Here is an 8605-nt window from a genome sequence, read left to right as displayed (position 1 = left end):
GTGGTAATAACTCCTTCTCCTTAGAGAAGACTTCATTTCTTTTCTAATTCCAGCTGACATGGCTCAGTGATTGAGGTAAACCTATGAACCAGGAAGTCGCATATGCCCAGGTTGGGGACTCAATCCCCAATGGGTAGCATGCAGGAGGCAGTCGATCGATGATTCTCCCTCACCATTGATTCCATCTTTCTCTTCCTCTCCTTGCCTCTCTGAAATAAAATAAAATAAAATAAAATAAAAATTTTAGAAAAAGACTGAAACCGGTTTGGCTCAGTGGTAGAGCGTCGGTCTGCGGACTAAAAGGTCCCGGGTTCGATTCCGGTCAAGGGCATGTACATTGGTTGCAGGCACATTCCCAGTAGGGGGTGTGCAAGAGGCAGCTGGTTGATGTTTCTCTCTCATCGACGTTTCTAGCTCTCTATCCCTCTCTCCTCTCTGTAAAAAAATCAATAAAATATATATATTTTTTAAATTTTTAGAAAAAGAAGTAGGCTATACAAAGAGGCTTCCCTGCAGAGTACAGCATGGAAAGGGAGATGGAAGAAACTGTACAAACACTGCCTCATCCAAGTGGTTAAGGTCAACATCAACAATGATAAGCCATGTCAATAGTCTGTAATGAAATGGCACTTTCCCTTGTGGCTTTCCTCCCAATACACATAACCCCAGTCTAATGAGAAAAAACACCAGAAAATCCCAATAGAAAGACATTCTGCAAAGTATTTGACTAGAATTCCTCAAAACTGGCAAGTCATAAAAAAAAAAAAAAAAAAGGAATGTCTGAGGGACTGTCAAAAGCAAGAGGAGCTAAGGAGACATGACCACTACACAATGTTATATCACTAATTGTAACAAATGAACCATGCTTATGCAAGATTTTTTAATTAATTAAGACATTTTTAATAAATAAGCCTCAAATATACTTTAAATTGATAAAATGCAATATTGAAACTATAACATTTTAAATACATTTTCAAAAAAGGTTAATGGTTTTCTTTTTTCTGGGAAACACGGAGATCCAACTCCGAGCATTAATGTGGCTAGTCTAGGTCACTATGGTCTAGTTAATACTAATATCTAAACAGCTGTTCACATTTCACATATACTATAAGGCAGACTGTGAATTCCTGTATCATTGAATTTTAGCAAAAATTTCATGAGATAATGTAAAGGAATGTCAAATTTTAGAAGTGCAAACTCATAACCTCATTGGGATCACTTTTTTGCTTGAAGTGCATCTGACTTGAGAATACAGGTGATTTTCTTTTCTAATTCCTTGGGGAAATACTGCTGTAATCAGTCTTATGTCTTCCTTACTATCACTGGGTTGTTAAGAAAGATTATCAGCTCTGTAATTACTCATGGTTAGTAAAAATCTGTCAAAACATCATAATATAATTTGCAAGGGTTAAAGTTGTTTTTTAGCCCTAGCCAGTTTGGCTCAGTGGATATAGCATTGGTCCGCAGACTGAAGGGTCTTGGGTTCAATTCCAGTCAAGGGCATGTACAATTGTAGGTTCAATTCTGGGCCCTTGTCAGGGTGCATGCAGGAGGCAACCAATTGATGTGTCTCTTTCACATTGATGTTTCTCTGTCTCTCCTTCTCCCTTCCACTCTCTCTAAAAATCAATTTTAAAAATTATCCTTGGGTGAGGATTAACCAAACAAAACAAAACAAAAAAAAGTTGTTTTGCAAAGGCTACAGGAACAGGAAAGAAGTAGCATTTCTTATTTGTATAAGCACAAACACTTAAACTAATAATACTGCAACTAAATCCAATATATTATTCAAAAGTTCTATAAAAAATTTATTTCCACTGCTCCAGTAGACGAATGTTAGAGCCTCATAAGAGTTGCAGTGAAGCAGTTTGCTGGTCCAGTTTAAGAGCTGGAAGTTCTTTTAGTGTATTTGGCCCAATGATAGCCACATCCCAGATAATTTCAGTTCAAAAAATAGAAACTAAGGCAAAGACTTCATAAAACAAAGCACAAGAATATGTTACTAGAAGTTGTCCTTCCATGGCTAATGCAGAAATAAAAATTTTGGAAGCAGCCCTGGCCACTGAGGCTCAGTTGATTGGGTGCCTTCCCACGCACCAAAAGGTTGCTGGTTTGATTCCCAGTCAGGGCACATGCATGGGTTTCAGGCTTGATCCCTCCCTGGTAGGAGGCATGCAGGAAACCCCAGATGTTTCTCTCTCTCTCCCTCTCCTTTCCTCTGCCTCTCTAAAAATCAATAAAATTATCTTAAAAGCATTTTGGAAGCAGAAAAACTACACCACCCCATAGTTCCAGCAGCGAGAATGATTCCTGCCATGCCTTGCAAAGAAAATATTATTGCAAAGCTGGAAAGTAGGATCAGGGGAAGAAGACAACATTCAAGGACACTTGCCACACAACCAAATGTAACATCTGTCCTAGTCATTACGTTTAACAGACAAAACATTCGTAGACATCCAATTGCGTTGATCCCACACACATATGGGATCAACTGAATTTTGCCAGCTTTAAACGGGGTGGCTCCAAAGGCAAGGCCAGAAACCATAGGCCCTGCCAGATCAGCCTCATACAGAATGCTACTGCTACTTTTGACAGAGGTAACACAGTGTTTTTTTGCCAGAGGTGGTCAAAATCGATACCTACTTCTTCTAACAAAGGTGGCTGGGTCATCCTCAGGGTTGTTTCCACAGAATAGCTGAGGTTGGAGTAAATGTCTGAGTTGGTGGGAAATCTGCCCTGTTTATGGCTGCTTGGCTGCATTATGCCTGGAGGGACACATCAGCCTTACTGTGAGTAGTCAAAGCCAGCACACTGTTTGCTATAGGGTCCTCCTCTTCCTCTCTAATCATAAGACTGCTGTGGTTGCTCATGGATGCTATAACTTGTCTGGCAGAAATCTGTGTTTAAGTTATCAAAGCCTGACAGTGCAAATGTCCAAACACTAGGGCGGCACCGTAGTTCCAGCAGCCCCAAGGAAACCCCAGAACTCAGCTTAAGACCCTGATCTGGCCCTTGTTGCTGTGTCACAGGCCAAATTCAGATGTTAATAATAGAGGAAATTAGGTGCAGGGATATATGAACTCTGAGCTATCTTGACAATTTTTTGGGAAATATAAAACTGTTCTAAAAAATTAAAAGTTTATTTAAAACACACACACACAATAAACAAAGGTTTAAAAAAATGCAAATAACTCAATTTAAAAAATGGGTAAAAGTTTGAATAGACATTTAGCCAAAGGAGATATACAAATGGCCAATAAGCACATGAAAAGATGTTCAACATTCTTAACCTTCAGGGAAATGCAAATCAAAATCACAATGAGATGCCACTTCATACCCACTAGGCGGGTGACCAAATGACTAGGGTGTCATAAAAGAGAGACAATCACAGGTGTTGGCAAGGATTTGAAGAAAGTGGAACCCCATACATAGCTGGTAGAAATGAAAATTGTACAGCACATTTGGGAAATAGTTTGGCAGTTCCTCAAAAAGTTAAAGATAGAGCTACCAAATGACCCAAGCATTCCCCCCAAGAGAATTAACAAATGTACGTATACATAGAAATGTGTACACCAATGTTCATTGCAGCATTATTCATAATAGCTCAACAATAGAAACAACCCAAATATCCATCAACTGATGAATAAACAAAATGTAGAATACTGTAGTGTGGGGCACGGCTACGGTGTTTTGTACAGGTTCACACCTCGGATTAATGAGAGGGCACAGTCCTCTCGTGGCCACGTGCAAGTCCCAGCTTGGAGGGCAGAGCTCTCCCAGCACAATTACAGCCAACAGCAGTAGTTGTAAGCTTGAACCTGTGGTCCGAACACGTGGCCCCACGTGCCTGAGTGATAGAGTTCAGGTGCATGTAGTTGAGTAGGATTGAAACCCACGAGAATGTTGTAAACATCTTGACCAAGCCCTTACTTTGCCTCGTGGAAATCTGGCTATAAAATACAGACACAGCTATGAGCACTGGCGCTGTCTCTCCATGAGGAAGCAGTGTCCCACCGAGACCCAGCTTTCATTCTCTTGTCTTTCTTTTCTAAGCCTTTCAGCCAACCCCACTCAGGTTCACCCCTGGTCATGCCGGGCGACACACTGTAGCTATACAATGCAATATTATTCAGCTATAAAAAGGAATGAAGTGTTAAATACTAGTAAATGCTAATACATGGGTGAACATTGAAAACTTTATGCTAACTGAAAGAAACCTGACACAAAAGGTTACGTATTGTGTGATTCCATTTCTGTGAAATGTCCAGAATAGACAAAGCCATAGAGACAGAAAATAAGTTGGGAATTTCCAGAAGCTAGGGTGCATGGGAAATGGGTAATGGCTGCTAGTGGGTACAGAGTTTCTTTTTGTGGTGATGAAAATTTCCTGGAACTTAATAGCATCACAACTTTGTGAATATACTACTAAAATCGACTGCGTTGTACACTTACAATTAATAAGAAAAATAAGATTCAAGGCATACTATAAACTGCCCTCAACATTTTTCTCCAGAATAAAGAAGGAAGATGTTTTAGGTTACACACACGCTATTTATAGAGAAACTAAGGCATCCAGCGGATGGCCAAGTTGCCATCATGTTGATCAGCAGCCACCGGGCACCTGCTTTGGGCAGGGCCAGTACAGACCACGTCCCTAGAGAAGGGAATACAGGAAAAGGCAAAGATTCCCTCCCTTCATTGAGGGGCAGTTCTAGGGTAAACACAGGTCATACCTATCAAAATAAAACAATTAGTGAAAGCTGGGTTGACTTTGACCACTCATTTAGAAAACAAGCTTATTATGATTGCTTGTATCTGATTGGCTGTTAGAACAGCTGAAAACATGATATCTACCCTCAGTGGTCACCCTTTCTATAGCTACTTAAAATAGCCCACTTCCGCGGGCTAATGGAACAGAACACGTACCAGATGCTGGTGTGAGCAACCAAGACCTACAACAAGTGAGGCTTTTTATGTGTGTGTTTTTTTGTCAAGTTCAAGGAACTAATGCTTCAGAGTCAAGTGTTTTGTTTTCTGTTGGTGGTGGTGTTGGTGTCATTTTTGGGCGGGGGTAGAAAGGTAATCTTATTTTCCAATCCTGAGGAAAACAATACGTTTGGAAAAGATGAGCAGAACAGAAAAGCTGTGTAGGAGAGTAATGAAGAAAATGCACGTGGTGTCCACATGAAGATCCTCTCACAGACAGTGAGAGCCTGTAATATGTTTGACCTGCCTTTGCAGGTGCTGGAGGGGAGCGAGCCCCACCTGAGGCAACCTCCCTCTTTGGGAGGAGGGCCTGGAATGAGGCCCAGGCCAGGGAAAACTCTCAGGGGGAGTAAAATGGTGAAGTCCAACCAGCATTCAACTGAGGCGGAAACTCTCTGATGATGTAGCTGTAGTAACCGCCCTGATGTGGATCAGAATCCTCCCTGACCTGGGAAGTAAAGTCAGTGCTGGGTAGAAGGCCCAGGTGGGTCGCAGCCATGGAAACCATCATACTCTTGCTTTCCCGAAACAGGGATGGGAAGAGACAGGCCCAGGTGTCTGTGGGAGCTATCTCTAAAGCTCACGCCTGGTTCATCTTCTCTTCCACGCTGGTACAATAATCCCTGGATTCCTGCTCACCTGGCCTCTGTGAAGACAGAGTGGGAAACAGAGACTCAGAAAAAGGCCTTTTCGTGCCTGGTTTCATTGGCAAAATACCAGGCGTTAACCAGAATGTTATGCCAACAACGCAGAACGAAACTCTTCCCATATTCCAAACAATGAAGAGAAGCTGACACTGAATAGAAATATCAATAGCTACATGTGTAACAAGGAGGATGTGGTGAACACCTGAGGCTTAGGCCTGCTCCATAGCCATTCCTCCTTTGGTAAGAACATCCTGGTTTTCCTCTGATATACCACTTCCTCATCCTTGGTCCATGTGGTTCAGGGGGAGCCACCTCCAGCCCACAAAATACAAGAATGGGCATATGCTCCGGTGTAGCCAAAGAATGCATAGTAATTAGTCCATAATGCCCAAGCTATACCAATTGGTCCTAGGACTTTGGCTCAGCTGAAGCAGTGAGCTTGGAGCTGTCAGAAGACATGTTCCCTAACAAGCAAACAGAAAGCCCATCTGCAATGGGAAAAAATGAGGCCAATAACAAAGGACAGCATATCTGAAAGAGAAAGCCCTGGCAATATCATTTGATCCTTGATCAAGCTGTATCTGAAGATGAAGTTACCTGTAGAGTCCCAGATACATGAGCCTATTGATTATCGGGTAATCGGGCATTGCCTAATAGCTGCACTAGGATACTTTTATGTTCCAATGATACAAACCATGAATGCTATAAGATCTCAGTGGAAACAAAAATTGCCATAGGCTGGATTGACCAGAAAACTTCAAAGAGATGAATTTTATGCAGAACCCCAAAGGAAAAGGAAGGTAGAAAGGAAGCAGATTTCAAAAGGAGGGAATGTTACTAAGGGGCAGAAAACAGAGCAACCTAGTTCTGCTGAAATAGCAGACTTGCTGGGTTAACATGGTGATGAGCAGGGATCAATAACATAAGCCTTTAGAGTCTAGGTTAAGGAATTTAAACTTAACCTTGTATTGAAGAAGCAAGAAACTGAGCTCAAGGGACCAAATCAAGGTAAATATATTAATGAGGCATCATCTTGAAGATAATTCCCACTGTAGGGAGCTATTGAGAATTAAACCTCTTAAATATTAAGGATTAGAGTAATTAGAGAAGTATGCATAATGATTAACCACAGAGGCAGCATTTCAGAACCACGAAAACCTACACAGAAGCTAGGAGACACCCCAAACAAGGAACAGCCCAGGGCAAGTTCTCAATGACTCAAAACCAAACCAAGTGCTTGTCTAATTTGCTTTCCCTGTTTCTTTTTTTCCTTCTTTCCATCTCTACATTTTCTCCTCCTTTTCCAAGACTATCCCTTCCACCATGCCCTCTTTCTTTTACTCTCATACATGATCACTCTTTCATGCCCCAAAATGTTGAGACCTCTTCCACTCTGTCCCATTTCAACCCCCTTCTTTAGGTGCTTCTTGTCTCTCAAAACGTTGATGTTTTATATCCTCCATGTTGTTTGTTTTGGGGGTTTTTGTTGTTTGTTTGTTTGTTTGTTTGTTTTTTATGTGTGTGATTAGAAAGAAAAATAGAAGTGTTAGTCTATGTGATTCTCTGGTTATCTGGGGACAACAGAAGATACAAATGTCCCTTAAATATTTACCAGTCCCTCCCCCTAACTAAAATCGAGAAGAGGTACTTTGAGTGAATGAGGAGAGAAGCATTTAAGGAGTTACTGAAGCCTTCAGTATCAGAAAAAGAAAATTTCCTTTGTCTATATTATTAGTTCAAGAGTTACTGTCTGTGTTACTCTCTGGGGGTGTTACTCTGTATTTCCTATTCCTAAATTTATTTATTTTTTAATAAAATAAATAAATTTATTTTGGGGGGGGGGGCACTGAACAAAAGGGGAAACAGTTTGGTGGCCATTACTTTGACTCCACTAGTTAAGCCCAGAGAGGCCTAGATTTTAAGACTACTCGTACATGCTAAATGTATACATTAGGTTTGTTTATTTATTTTTGCTGATTTTCATACTCTTTTTCTACTCGTGTTTTGTATTTCCGGTAGACTCTGAAGTGTCAGACCAGGCATATTTCTTAAATGGGTACTATAAATAGGTCATGAGAGGCAGCCAAGGAAAATGTCACCAACTCACAGAGGCACTGAACATAATGTTTCAAAAAATAATTGACTCAAAGTGCTTCCTTGCTGGGTATACAAAGACTCAGGCGATAATGAAAATTGTTAATGCACCAAATTCAAAAAGGACATTTAGGACAACTATCCCATCCTGCCCCCCCTCTCCTCCTCAGATTTCCTCCCATGGAGGAACCAGCCACTCCCTGAATGTCTTTGCTATATTTGAAGGAGTATTGTGTATATTTGGTTCTGAGGTTCCCAGTTAGGACAGAGAAAGCAGAAGAATAAATGGTGTGTCAATGAAAGCGAGAGAGAGAGAGAGAGAGGTATAAAAGAAATAATGAGTATTAAAAAAACAAAACAAGCAGAGCCCACCTCTTCTCAAATACACTGTAGCACAGAAGTGGCTTTGGGTGGCAAAGCACTGTCTTGGGTGGATCCTGTACCTACCAGGCCCTCACTGTCCCTGGTAAGGAAGCCAGCCCCTCACACTCCATTGTAAACAGTGGCTGGTCCCTGGACCAAAGGAGTTTTGAAATAAAGTTTTCCATTGTCCTTGTGAAATGGAAGGGAAAAGAAGCAACGCAGTTAACTTCTTATGAAGCTGGAATTGAAATTTCTTTTATTTGTTGACAATGAGAAGGAATATACCTGTCAAAAAGGACTCTTTACATGTGACGGGGCCCAGATTCATAATCAGTCTAGCAGTGGCTGTTTTCAGGTCTCTCACCCAGGCTGCGTTTCAGGGGAAAACTACAGACTGGCCTGCCACGCCTCCTACACTGTATTCTTGCTGCCTGAGCAGACCCTTATAAAGAAGTCCCTGGAGAATGTGCAGCCAGGAAAGGCAGAGGACGGATGGTAGGATCGGGAATCTGGGC

At 41.4% G+C, this 8605-nt stretch overlaps 1 pseudogene across 1 annotated transcript; it reads right to left on the bottom strand.

The window, feature by feature from the left end:
• Nucleotides 1–2242: 2242 nt before the first annotated feature.
• LOC311612536 (protein YIPF5-like) lies at nucleotides 2243–6280 on the bottom strand (annotated as a pseudogene). The gene is made up of 3 exons: nucleotides 6231–6280; nucleotides 5626–5632; nucleotides 2243–3018 (listed from the first exon to the last, which is right to left on the bottom strand). The product of its transcript is annotated as a protein YIPF5-like (transcript).
• Nucleotides 6281–8605: the final 2325 nt, after the last annotated feature.

This window comes from Pipistrellus hanaki (assembly GCF_964339955.1).
Source record: "Pipistrellus hanaki genome assembly, chromosome: 1".
NCBI lineage: Eukaryota > Metazoa > Chordata > Mammalia > Chiroptera > Vespertilionidae > Pipistrellus > Pipistrellus hanaki.
The sequence above is the reverse complement of the archived record's forward strand: the minus strand, read 5'-3'. Positions and strand labels throughout refer to the sequence as shown.